We start from the raw sequence: 14575 nt of genomic DNA, 5'->3' as shown, positions 1-14575 counted from the left end.
AGGCAGGGGTCCCAGTCTCTGCAAGTTGATGATGTGATCTCCAAGCTTCCTGATCATCTTCACTTGTTCATCCAGATAGTGGGTCTCCAGGAATTCACACAGTTGAGGGTCGGCGTTCCCAGTGGAGAGTTTGTGCAGATCCAGCAGACTCTGGGTGACAATCTTCTCCATCTGCAGGGCTCTCTGCATCGCCGAACGGAGCCTCCCGCTCTCCCGACCGAACAAGTGGACTGTAAAGAAGCTTAAAAAAAACTAGATTAATTTTTAAAACTTATTAAATTAAAATCACATTGGCCGGGGTGATGATGCACTCCAGTCCCCGCGGCGCCCACCGGTCTCCCTAGTTTCCCATTGAGAAGGTGGTGGTGAGCCGCCTTCTTGAACCGCTGCAGTCCGTCTGGTGAAGGAGCTCCCACAGAGCTGTTAGGGACGGAGTTCCAGGATTTTGACCCAGTGACAATGAAGGAACGGCAATCTATGTCCAAGTCAGGATGGTGTGTGACTTGCAGATGATGGTGTTCCCATGCACTCGCTGCCCTTTTCCTTCTAGGCGGTAGAAGTCACGGGACAGGTAGGGTGGCAGGTTCCCTTCCATAAGAACACAAGAATTAGGAGCAGGAGTGGGCCATTCGGCCCCTCGAGCCTGCTCCGCCATTCAATAAGGTCATGGCTGATCTTCGACCTCAACCTGACTTTCCCGCCCGATCCCCATATCCCTGAGGGACATTAGTGAACCAGTTGGGATTTTAATGACAATCCGGCAGCTTTCATCGTTACTTTTTTTCTGGTACCGGCCCCACAAATTCCCAGATTCATTGAGTTCAATTTCACAACCTGTCTTTGTGTTTTTGTGTGTTCTCTCTCATGCTCCCTTTTTCTTGTTTTATATTCATTTTACAGGGTATTAGAAGGGGAGGATTTGTAGACAGGATATGTAACTCAAACATCACATCAAGATCTGACAGTCACTCTATTCATTGGGACCTGAATATCATCAGACATAACATGAAAGCAAAAAGCACCGTTCACAGCGGGGAGAAACCGTACACGTGTTCTGTGTGTGGACGAGGATTCAGTCGATCCTCTGGCCTGGCGAAACACAAGCGCAGTCACACCGGGGAGAAACCGTGGAAATGTGGGGACTGTGGGAAAGGATTTGATTACCCGTATCAGCTGGAAGCTCATCGGCGCAGTCACACCGGGGAGCGACCGTTCACCTGCTCAGTGTGTGGGAATGGATTCACTCAGTCAAGTGACCTGCTGACACACCAGCGAGTTCACACTGGGGAGAGGCCGTTCACCTGCTCCGTGTGTGGGAAGGGACTCACTCAGTCATACCAGCTACTGAGACATCAACTTGTTCACAAAGACATGAGACCTTTTAAATGTTCTGACTGTGAGAAAAGCTTTAAAAGCAAAAGGGATCTGCTGACACACCAGTGAATTCATTCTGGGGAGAGGCCATTCACCTGCTCCGACTGTGGAAAAGGATTCACGAATTCAACCACCCTTCTGACACACCAGCGAGTTCACACTGGGGAGAGGCCGTTCAACTGCTCAGTGTGGGAAGGGATTCACAAATTCATCCCACCTACTGATACACCAGCGAGTTCACACCGGGGAGAGGACGTTCACCTGCTCAGTGTGTGGGAAGGGATTCACTCGGTCATACAACCTGCTGAGACACCAGCAAGTTCACAAGTGACTGCAGGGGTTGGATTCTGCTGTTATTGCTGCTGTTAATCACATCCAGGACTGAACCCTGTTCACTCTGACAGTTGGGTTCACTCCTGCTGTTGAACTCCACCACTGACCCTGCTGAAGGTTGTAGGCTCAGGGAGTGGGGCCTCCAGGAGTGGACGGTAAGAAAGCTGGGTTTCGGTATCCTGACAAATATATGGCGAGGAACCAGAGGAATCCTTACTAAGGAAATGACTGGGGTTTCACTGGCCAGCGTAGGTCTAGGGGTGAATGATGCCTGACTCCCTGAACTATCTTACATTGAACCCAGTTGAGATCAAGAGGAATCCAGTTTACAGGAGAATAGAGAGAAATATCACCCACAATTGAGGGAGACAAAACATAGAAACATAGAAGATAGGAGCAGGAGTAGGCCATTCGGCCCCTCGAGCCTGCTCCGCCATTCGATGAGATAATGGCTGATCGTCCAAATTCAGTACCCTGTTCCTGTCTTCTCTCCATATCCCTTGATCCCTTTAGCCTTAAGAAATATATCCAACTCCTCCTTGAATATATTTAATGAATTGGCCTCTACTGCCTTCTTTGGTAGAGAATTCCACAGGTTCACCACTCTCTGGGTGAAGAAATTCCTCCTCATCTCTGTCCTAAATGGCTTACCCCTTATCCTTAGACTGTGACCCCTGGTTCTGGACTCCCTGACCATCGGGAACATCCTTCCAGCATCTAGTCTGTCTAGTCCTGTTAGAATTTTATACGTTTCGATGAGATCCCCTCTCATTCTTCTAAACTCCAGCGAGTACAAGCCCAATCGACTCAATCTCTCCTTATACGTCATTCCCGCCATCCCAGGTATCAGCCTGGTGAATCTTCGCTGCACTCCCTCCATGGCAAGAACATCCTTCCTCAAATAAGGCGACCAAAACTGCATGCAATGCTCAAGATGAGGTCTCACCAAGGCCCTGTACAACTGCAGCAAGACATCCTTATTCCTGTACTCAAACCCTCTCGCTACGAAGGCCAACATACCATATGCCTTCTTAACCGCCTACTGCACCTGCATGCTTACCTTCAGCGACTGGTGCACAAGGACGCCCAGGTCTCGTTGCACTTCCCCTTCTCCCAATCTATTGCCATTCAGATAATAATCTGCCTTCCTGTTTTTGACACCAAAGTGGATAACCTCGCATTTATCCACGTTATATTGCATCTGCCATGCTTCTGCCCAATCACCCAACCTGTCCAAATCATACTGGAGTTTCTCTGCATCCTCCTCACAGCACACACGCCCACCCAGCTTTGTGTCGTCTACAAACTTGGAGATATTACATCTAGTTCCCTCGTCCAGATCATTAATATATATTGTGAATAGCTGGGGTCCAAGGACCGATCCCTGCGGTACCCCACTAGTCACTGCCTGCCACTCGGAAAAGAGCCGTTTATTCCAACTCTTTGCTTTCTGTCTGCCAACCAGTTCTCTATCCAAGTCTATACCTTGCCCCCAACCCCATGTGCCTTAACTTTACATGCTAATCTCTTATGCGGGACCTTATCGAAAGCCTTTTGAAAATCCAAATACACCACATCCACTGGTTCTCCCTTATCTATTTTACCAATTACATCCTCAAAAAATTCCAGTAGATTAGTCAAGCACGATTTACCTTTTGTAAATCCATGTTGACTTTGTCCGATCCTGTCACTTTTTTCCAAGTGCTCTGCTATTACATCCTTTATAATGGACTCTAGCATTTTCCCCACTACCGATGTCAAGCTTACCGGTCTGTAATTCCCCGTTTTCTCTCTACCACCATTTTTGAACAGTGGGGTAACATTAGCTACCCGCCAATCCATGGGTCCTGTTCCAGAGTCTATCGAATTTTGGAAGATGACCAGCCATTGGAGAAGCTCAGAGATCTTTGGAAAAGAAGATGGTGCTCAATTGTGGTAATAATGGCAAAATCTTTCCCAGCTCCGTCAGGAGGCAGAATCCCGTTAAAGATGGTTTCGGGCAGGGATGGGCAATGATTTGGGCTGGAGGGCCACTTAACAAGTTGTGGTGAGCTGTTGAGGGCCGCACACCAATGTTGCCCCTAAGGTGCGCGGCTGCACGGTGGCACAGCAATGGCGAGGCCCCGCGCAGGCCGCTCACCAGCTCCTGCCACTGGGAGAGAAACCGCGCAGCACATTTAAAGGGCCCGCGCATGTTGGTGAGAGCAAAGTGTTCAATTGGTGAATCGGAAACAGTCCGACTCTTAGTGTTGAGCATCGCACCACTTCTACCCTCCCAATAATTTATCAACATAAATTCAGACAGCCCTCAGATACTATCTTAAATACACAGAATGTGGTGTAAGATAGTAAAATCTGCCGTTACTAAATGAATGAAATGAGTGAGCGATAGATCGATGGATTGTATGTTGGACTGAAAGTCCACGTGGCTGGTTGGCCGAGCGGCTCGAGTCTTTTGAAGCACAAGTAGCTCTTTGTGGACACTGTTTCTGCTTCAAAAAACTGAAGGACATCAGAAGTCATTAACGGAGATGGGCACAGCATGCCAGCTCAACAAATGGCACCAAAGAATGGTGGGATGTGGGTTTATGCCCATTCTCCCTCACACTGCAAATCCTTAATCTCCACTGGACTGTCGGGAAGAAAGAGGGGGGTCAACAGAAAGTGAACGTGTCCCCACAAGGAAGTACATTTGGAGGGTGAGACCCCACGGGTCACAGTAGAACGGCAGGGTCAGAGCAAGCTGCCCACCTGTTCCCTCAGCTGAGAATGCTTTGGTTGTGTGCAGGGACCTAAAGAGAAAAAAAACACAACAAAAAGTAAAAGGCAAAAGAAAACTTGAAAGGATTTGCTTAAAGTAAGAAAATACTATATTTGTAAAATAACTGCAGGTAGTTCTTTGGCTAAACCCTTACTTAGTCAAACAACCATATTCCAATAAGTGATATTGCAGCTCGCTGTTGATGATAATTAGGGACATACTTTGTAGATAAATAGTGTACGAGGTTAAAAAGCAGAAAGCTTCCCATTTGGGGATTCCTGTTGCTGCGGAACTGCTCAGGCTGTTTCCATAGTTATTTTATTGTCCTTTTGGCCATTTTTAGTAGTTGTCCTTCTAGTTCAGATATGCTGGGGGTAATTTGAACCTCCCCCACCTGACGGGATTGAATTTCCTGCCCGTTTTACATCTTCCCCGGTTTTGCTCTCCAATGATTTCAGTTGAAAGTGAAATCGGGCGGGGTGTAAAACAAACGGCCGATCTGATCGCATTAGTTTCCCGTCAGGTGTGTGAGGTTAAAATCACCCCCTGCTGTTTCCAAACACAACCCAAACAAATTTCTCCTGACAATAGTTTGGTTCTGATCCTTAATAATGTTCCAGCTACTCTTATCACCACAATTGCTTTAATTCTGACATTTGGCCTGTGATCTGACAGCAAAGCAGTGATCTCTTCACATGCAGTGAGCAAATGGGAACAAACTGGAGGTCCATTGTGCAGGAAGAAACCCAGACACGCGACGACCTTTTCTCTCATTTGAAGATCTGCATTGCTGAAGAGGATAAGACAGCTTGTAATGTGAAGGACAATCTAGTGTCAGGCAGTGTGCTTGGAGATGTCCAAATATTTATCATCATCCAGTCTGGTCCTCCGCATTGAAAACTCCTGGAACATCTCGGATTTGTGAAACATTGAGGTTGATTTTGTTGGAAATATCAAATTCAGCTCTGATTTGCAAACCTTTATTATCACAATGCCCTTGCCATTGAGATGCATCAGTCAGCTGAATAAGGTAGATTTGATATTTTCAATAAATACAGGGTTCAGTTTCATATTTCCAAATATGATTGGCTTCCCAAGTCCATTAAACACCACAGATCAGATCATTCAGTCAGGCTCATTGTCAAAGAAAGGCTCAATTGCAACTGGTACATGGGCGAGAATGGAATGTCGATCCTTCTCTTGCAGCTGATCGGGGATCTTGGATGTGTTTGACGTTGCTGAGATTGCTGAGCTTAGACTTCTTGGGACTGATTTTCATTCTGGGTGGACATCGGGCGAGCGGTGCAATGGTGCTGCCTGTCCAATGTCCTCGGTGAGAGGACCCAGCCATTTTACTGGCCGGGCCTCATCTGTGCAATATCCAGCTCCAACCGCTAAACCAGGGCTGACAGGGAGCTTGCAGATCAGAGGGCGGTGGGTGGGTGAAACTGGAAACCTGGCGGCTCCTCCATGGAATAGAGCCAGACACATTGATGCAGCAAACGGCGGATTCCATTTGTCCGCCTCTGTTTGTGGTTGTGACTCCCCTGCTGCCTCGGAGACAATGACCCGCCTCCTGACGTTACGTGGGCTGGAGTCAGGCTGGGGTCGGGTGCGGCGGATGTTCGGCCTCGAAACCAGGCCTTGGTGGGCTGGATTGAATCTGTTGGTGGGTTGGAAATGGCCCACGGGCTGTATTTAACCACCGCTGCCTTTGTCCGTATCATCAACAGCTCAACAGAGTCAGGGATTGTTCCCCGAGATTGGAAGGCAGCTCACGCAGTTCCCATCAGAGCCAGGGAACTCCAGGCCCATCAGTGTGACCTCCACCACAGGGAAGATGCTTGAAGGGATCCTATGAGATGCTGTTTATGATCACCGGGGAGGAGAAGGGGCCGTTGGAGAGACTCACACTGCTTCTGGAAAAGATGGTCTTGTCCTACAAACCAGCTTGAGTTTATTGAAGAAATGTAACCCTTTTACACCGATATCATTCTGGTGAATCTGCGCCGCGACCCCTCTCCAAGGCCAATATATCCTTCCTGAGGTGCGGTGCCCAGATCTGAACACAATTCTCCAGATGGGTTCTAACCAGGGCTCTGTACAGCTCCCACCTGCTGAGACACCAGCGAGTTCACACTGGGGAGAGGCCGTTCACCTGCTCTGTGTGTGGGAAGGGATTCACTCAGTCATTCACCCTGCTGACACACCACCGAGTTCACACTGGGGAGAGGCCGTTCACCTGCTCCGTGTGTGAGAAGGGATTCACTCGTTGATCCAACCTGCTGAGACACTAGCGAGTTCACAAGTGACTGCAGGAGTTGGATTCTGCTGTTATTGCTGCTGTTAATCACATCCAGGACTGAACCATGTTCATTCTGACAGTTGGGGTTTGTTTCTGCTGATGTTAATAACCCCTATAATTGGGCTGGAGTTTAATATTCTGGAAATAAGTCAATTAAATCTGCTTTGTTTCAAACACACTTTGTATCGAGTCCTTGACGTCTCTAAAATAAGAGGAGACTAATTGATGTTCCGTTACTGCCTGTTCCATTTTTGGGCCTTTTCTCCTTTGTTGAAGAAAGACTTGTATTCATACAGCACCTTTCACAACTTCAGGACATCCCGAAGCACTTTACAGCCAATGAAGTACTTTTGAAGTGCAGTCACTGTTGTAATGTGGGAAACGCGGCAGTAAGCAAGATCCCACAAACAGCAATGTGATAATGACCAGATGATCTGTTTTAGTGATGTTGGATCAGGGATAAATGTTGGCCAGGACTCCAGGGAGAACTCCCCTGCTCTTCGAAATAACATCATGGGATCTTTTATGTCCACTTGAGAGGGCAGATGGGGCCTCGCTTGAACGTCTCATCCGAAAGACAGCACCTCTTTCAGTGCAGCGCTCCCTCAGCACTGCATTGGAATGTCGGCCTAAATTGTGTTCTCAAGTCTCTGGAGGTGGACTTGATCCCACAACCTACTGACTCAGAGACAAGAGAGAGAGAGAGAGTGCTCCCACTGAGCCATGACTAACACCCAATCATTACTCTAGATTATTTCAGGTCTGATACCTTCAGTTACTCTCATGGACAAGTCCAAGCTCCCCATACATTCCAGGGTGCCTCTCCTAGCCTAGGTATCCACGGAAGGTATCGGTAACACACCCCTGTACCTCTCCGAGGCTTGATGCGCCAGGGTAGAGGGAGCTTTACTCTGTATCTAACCCGTGCTGTACCTGCCCTAGGAGTGTTTGATGGGACAGTATAGAGGGAGCTTTACTCTGTATCTAACCCGTGCTGTACCTGCCCTGGGAGTGTTTGATGGGATAGTGTAGAGAGAGCTTTACTCTGTATCTAACCCGTGCTGTACCTGCCCTGGGAGTGTTTCATGGGACAGTGTAGAGGGAGCTTTACTCTGTGTCTAACCCGTGCTGTACCTGCCCTAGGAGTGTTTGATGGGACAGTGTAGAGAGAGCTTTACTCTATATCTACCCCGTGCTGTACCTCTCCTGGGAGTATTTGATGGGACAGTGTAGAGGGAGCTTCACTCTGTATCTAACCCATGCTGTACCTGCCCTAGGAGTGTTTAATGGGACAGTGTAGAGGGAGCTTTACTCTGTATCTAACCCGTGCTGTACCTGCCCTAGGAGTGTTTGATAGGACAGTGTAGAGGAAGCTTTACTCTGTATCTAACCCGTGCTGTACCTGCCCTGGGAGTATTTGATGGGACAGTGTAGAGGGAGCTTCACTCTGTATCTAACCCATGCTGTACCTGCCCTGGGAGTTTTGATGGGACAGTGTAGAGGGAGCTTTACTCTGTATCTAACCCGTGCTGTACCTGCCATGGGAGTGTTTGATGGGACAGTGTACAGTTGTACGGGGCCTTGGTGAGACCACACCTTGAGTACTCTGTGCAGTTTTGGTCGCCTTATCTGAGGAAGGATGTTCTTGCCATGGAGGGAGTGCAGTGAAGATTCACCAGACTGATACCTGGGATGGCAAGAATGACGTATGAGGAGAGATTGGGCCGATTGGGCTTATACTCGCTGGAGTTTAGAAGAATGAGATGGGATCTCATTGAAACCTATAAAATTCCAGCAGGACTAGACAGACTAGATGCAGGAAGGATGTTCCCGATGGCAGGGGAGTCCAGGACCAGGGGTCACAGTCTAAAGATAAGGGGTAAGCCATTTACGACAGAGATGAGGAGGAATTTCTTCACCCAGAGAGTGGTGAACCTGTGGAACTCTGTACCACAGAAGGCAGTTGAGGCCAATTCATTAAATATATTCAAGAAGGAGTTAGATATATTTCTTAAGGCTAAAGGGATCAAAGGATATGGGGAGAAAGCAGGGACAGGGTACTGAGTTTGGATGATCAGCCATGATCTCATTGAATGGCGGAGCAGGCTTGAGGGGCTGAATGGCCAACTCCTGCTCGTATCTTCTATGTTTCTATGTATCTAACCCATGCTGTACCTGCCCTGGGAGTGTTTGATGGGACAATGTAGAGGGAGCTTTACTCTGTATCTAACCCATGCTGTTCCTGCCCTGGGAGTGTTTGATGGACAGTGTAGTGGGAGCTTTACTCTGTATCTAACCTGTGCTGTACCTGCCCTGGGAGTGTTTGATGGGACAGTGTAGAGGGAGCTTTACTCTGTATCTAACCTGTGCTGTACCTGCCCTGGGAGTGTTTGATGGGACAGTGTAGAGGGAGCTTTACTCTGTATCTAACCCGTGCTGCACCTGCCCTGGGAGTGTTTGATGGACAGTGTAGTGGGAGCTTTACTCTGTATCTAACCTGTGCTGTACCTGCCCTGGGAGTGTTTGATGGGACATTGTAGAGGGAGCTTTACTCTGTATCTAACCTGTGCTGTACCTGCCCTGGGAGTGTTTGGTGGGACAGTGTAGAGGGGGCTTTACTCTATATCTAACCCGTGCTGTACCTGCCCTGGGAGTGTTTGATGGGACAGTGTAGAGGGAGCTTTCCTCTGTATCTAACCTGTGCTGTACCTGCCCTGGGAGTGTTTGATGGGACAGTGTAGAGGGAGCTTTACTCTGTATCTAACCCATGCTGTACCTGCCCTGGGAGTGTTTGATGGGACAGTGTAGATCAGGGGTTCTCTGAGGGCCCTCCTGTGTTTTAAAAATTCCCCGGACCCCGTGTAACACAACACAAGTATTCATTGTCTGAAAATGCTTTGGGACATCCTGAGATCACAGAAGCCTCTCTATAAATGCAAGTCTTTGCATTTCAAATCACTGTGCTTTATTTTTTGAAATAAATAGTTATTTGACGATTAAGTGCGGTAATAGTATGTTTTCTCCAATACAAGAGGCCCAGTGACCTCACAAGCTGCCTTGTGACCACCTTCCTTCCAGCCCACGTGATCTGCTCACCTGAGCAAAGCCCAGCTCCCAGGCGGAGGCGGGGAGTGCACTGATTTGCCCTTTCTCGCCCCGCCCACCCCGGCAGCCACCAATCGGAGAGTGAGCAGGGTGCAGTGGGCGGGGTTGACCTTTGATTGACAGTTTGAGCTCCCACTCGCGGCGCTTTGAATTTCGCCCCAACAATGGACGGCGGTTGGAGGCGGAACTTGGGCCAAGCAGATTGGCTGCTGGCCTTTGATTGACGTTTGACGGGACCAATCCCCGGGGCCGCGGGCTGTCCTGCTCAGTGGCGCCGCCTGGTGTGAGGGCGAGTGGCGGCTGGAGCTGCGGGTCCCGCAAACTGCGCCTGCGCACTGCTCCTGTTCCAGCGGGAGAAGGTGTTCAACGGGCTGGGATCCTGGGATTGGGAATGGCCCCACCCTCCAATAAACCCCAGCCTGGATTTGTAGGGGGGAAGGGGGAGATGGGGGCAACAGGCTGGATGGAGATGATAGGAATCTGGATCAACCCAATTGGCAGCGAGCGAGGGGCGGCTTCCGCAGCCTTGGCCCCATCGCGCCCCACATCGCTTCCCCCGCGGCTGCTCAATGGGAACTGAGCCGGCGCCCAGTGTGAGGGCTGCTTGTGGGAGAAAGAATGAAAGAGGGAGAGTGTTTCTGGGCCCACCCCTTGAAACCTTCTCACCGACCCCGGTTGAGAACCTCTGATCGACAAGAGGCGCTGCAGCAACTCGCCAAGGCTTCTTCGGCAGCACCTCCCAAACCCGCCACCTAGAGGGATGAGGGCAGCAGGTGCAAGGGAACACCAGCACCTCCAAGCTCCCCTCCAAGTCACACACCATCCCGACATGGAAATATATCATCGATCCTTCATCGTCGTTGGGTCAAAATCCTGGAACTCCCTCCCTAACAGCATCGTGGGAGGACCTTCACCACACGGACTGCAGCGGTTCAAGGAGGTGGCTCATCACCACCTTCTCAAGGGCAACTAGGGAGGGGCAATAAATACAGGCCTTGCTAGCGACGCCCACATCCCAGGACTTAAAAAGATTCCTACCACAGTCGTTAATATAGGAATAACAATATTTAATATATATAAATCCATAAGTACATAAATATACATATACATAAATATACAGACAAAAAATACATTTTCTCCAACTTTGACTAGTTTATCCTGTCTGATAAAAACCAACCCCAGTCACTGACACCAATCTCCTCCTGTCTGATATAAACCGACCCCACAGTCACTGACACCAATCTCCTCCCGTCTGATATAAACCAACCCCACAGTCACTGACACCATTCTCCTCCTGTCTGATATAAACCAACCCCACAGTCACTGACACCAATCTCCTCCTGTCTGATATAAACCACCCCACAGTCACTGACACCAATCTCCTCCTGTCTGATATAAACCAATCCCACAGTCACTGACACCAATCTCCTCCTGTCTGATAGAAACCAACCCCACAGTCACTGACACCAATCTCCTCCTGTCTGATAGAAACCAACTCCACAGTCACTGACACCAATCTCCTCCTGTCTGATATAAACCAACCCCACAGTCACTGACACCAATCTCCTCCTGTCTGATAGAAACCAACTCCACAGTCACTGACACCAATCTCCTCCCGTCTGATATAAACCAGCCCCACAGTCACTGACACCAATCTCCTCCTGTCTGATATAAACCAGCCCCAGAGTCACTGACACCAATCTCCTCCTGTCTGATATAAACCAATCCCACAGTCACTGTCACCAATCTCCTCCCGTCTGAAATAAACCAGCCCCACAGTCACTGACACCAATCTCCTCCTGTCTGATATAAACCAATCCCACAGTCACTGACACCAATCTCCTCCCGTCTGATATAAACCAGCCCCACAGTCACTGATACCAATCTCCTCCCGTCTGATATAAACCAATCCCACAGTCACCGACACCAATCTCCTCCCGTCTGATATAAACCAGCCCCACAGTCACTGACACCAATCTCCTCCTGTCTGATATAAACCAATCCCACAGTCACCGACACCAATCTCCTCCCGTCTGATATAAACCAATCCCACAGTCACTGACACCAATCTCCTCCCGTCTGATATAAACCAGCCCCACAGTCACTGACACCAATCTCCTCCCGTCTGATATAACCAATCCCACAGTCACTGACACCAATCTCCTCCTGTCTGATATAAACCAATCCCACAGTCACTGACACCAATCTCCTCCTGTCTGATATAAACCAACCCCAGTCACTGACACCAATCTCCTCCTGTCTGAAATAAACCAACCCCACAGTCACTGACACCAATCACCTCCAGTCTGATATAAACCAATCCCACAGTCACTGACACCAATCTCCTGTATTATATAAACCAATCCCACAGTCACTGACACCAATCTCCTCCTGTCTGATATAAACCAACCCCACAGTCACTGACACCAATCTCCTCCTGCCTGATATAAACCAACCACACAGTCACTGACACCAATCTCCTCCTGTCTGATATAAACCAACCCCACAGTCACTGACACCAATCTCCTCCTGTCTGATATAAACCAACCCCACAGTCACTGACACCAATCTCCTCCTGCCTGATATAAACCAACCACACAGTCACTGACACCAACCTCCTCCTGCCTGATATAAACCAACCCCACAGTCACTGACACCATTCTCCTCCTGTCTGATATAAACCAACCCCACAGTCACTGACACCAATCTCCTCCTGTCTGATATAAACCAACCCCACAGTCACTGACACCAATCTCCTCCTGTCTGATATAAGCTGACCCCACAGTCACTGACACCAATCTCCTCCTGTCTGATAAAAACCAACCCGTCACTGACACCAATCTCCTCCTGTCTGACATAAACTGACCCCAGTCACTGACACCAATCTCCTCCTGTCTGATATAAACCAACCCCACAGTCACTGACACCAATCTCCTCCCAACTGATATAAACCAACCCCACAGTCACTGACACCAATCTCCTCCTGTCTGAAATAAACCAACCCCACAGTCACTGACACCAATCACCTCCAGTCTGAAATAAACCAATCCCACAGTCACTGACACCAATCTCCTGTATTATATAAACCAATCCCACAGTCACTGACACCAATCTCCTCCTGTCTGATATAAACCAACCCCACAGTCACTGACACCAATCTCCTCCTGCCTGATATAAACCAACCACACAGTCACTGACACCAATCTCCTCCTGCCTGATATAAACCAACCACACAGTCACTGACACCAACCTCCTCCTGCCTGATATAAACCAACCCCACAGTCACTGACACCATTCTCCTCCTGTCTGATATAAAACAACCCCACAGTCACTGACACCAATCTCCTCCTGTCTGATATAAACCAACCCCACAGTCACTGACACCAATCTCCTCCTGTCTGATATAAGCTGACCCCACAGTCACTGACACCAATCTCCTCCTGTCTGATAAAAACCAACCCGTCACTGACACCAACCTCCTCCTGTCTGACATAAACTGACCCCAGTCACTGACACCAATCTCCTCCTGTCTGATATAAACCAACCCCACAGTCACTGACACCAATCTCCTCCCAACTGATATAAACCAACCCCACAGTCACAGACGCCAATCTCCACCTGTCTGATATAAACCAACCCCACAGTCACTGACACCAATCTCCTCCTGTCTGATATAAACCAGCCCCACAGTCACTGACACCAATCTCCTCCTGTCTGATATAAACCAACCCCACAGTCACTGACACCAATCTCCTCCTGTCTGGTATAAACCAACCCCAGTCACTGACACCAATCTCCTCCTGTCTGATTTAAAGTAACACCACAGTCACTGACACCAATCTCCTCCTGTCTGATATAAACCAGCCCCACAGTCACTGACACCAATCTCCTCCTGTCTGATATAAACTAACCCCACAGTCACTGACACCAATCTCCACCTGTCTGGTATAAACCAACCCCAGTCACTGACACCAATCTCCTCCTGTCTGATATAAACTAACACCACAGTCACTGACACCAATCTCCTCCTGTCTGATAAAAACCAACCCGTCACTGACACCAATCTCCTCCTGTCTGATATAAACCAGCCCCACAGTCACTGACACCAATCTCCTCCTGTCTGATATAAACTGACACCACAGTCACTGACACCAATCTCCTCCTGTCTGATATAAACCAGCCCCACAGTCACAGACACCAATCTCCTCCTGTCTGATAAAAACCAACCCGTCACTGACACCAATCTCCTCCTGTCTGATATAAACCAACCCCACAGTCACTGACACCAATCTCCTCCCAACTGATATAAACCAACCCCACAGTCACTGACACCAATCTCCACCTGTCTGATATAAACCAACCCCACAGTCACTGACACCAATCTCCTCCTGTCTGATATAAACCAGCCCCACAGTCACTGACACCAATCTCCTCCTGTCTGATATAAACCAGCCCCACAGTCACTGACACCAATCTCCTCCTGTCTGATATAAACCAGCCCCACAGTCACTGACACCAATACCCCGTTGTCTGATATAAACCAACCCCACAGTCACTGACACCAATCTCCTCCTGTCTGAGATAAACCAACCCCACAGTCACCGAAACCAATCTCCTCCTGTCTGATAAAAACCAACCCGTCACTGACACCAATCTCCTCCTGTCTGATATAAACCAACCCCACAGTCACTGACACC

The 14575-nt window shown here is 48.9% G+C and overlaps 1 pseudogene; it reads left to right on the top strand.

Annotated features, from left to right (window-relative positions):
* The first annotated feature begins 1005 nt into the window (after positions 1 to 1005).
* LOC147119176 (uncharacterized) overlaps positions 1006 to 14575 on the top strand; it is a 44772-nt pseudogene continuing 31202 nt past the window's right edge.

This window comes from Somniosus microcephalus, chromosome 4 (genome assembly GCF_052327205.1).
Source record: "Somniosus microcephalus isolate GS21.2 chromosome 4, FLI_Smic_1.0, whole genome shotgun sequence".
NCBI classification, from domain to species: Eukaryota; Metazoa; Chordata; class Chondrichthyes; order Squaliformes; family Somniosidae; genus Somniosus; species Somniosus microcephalus.
This window is presented reverse-complemented; position numbering and strand designations above follow the sequence as displayed.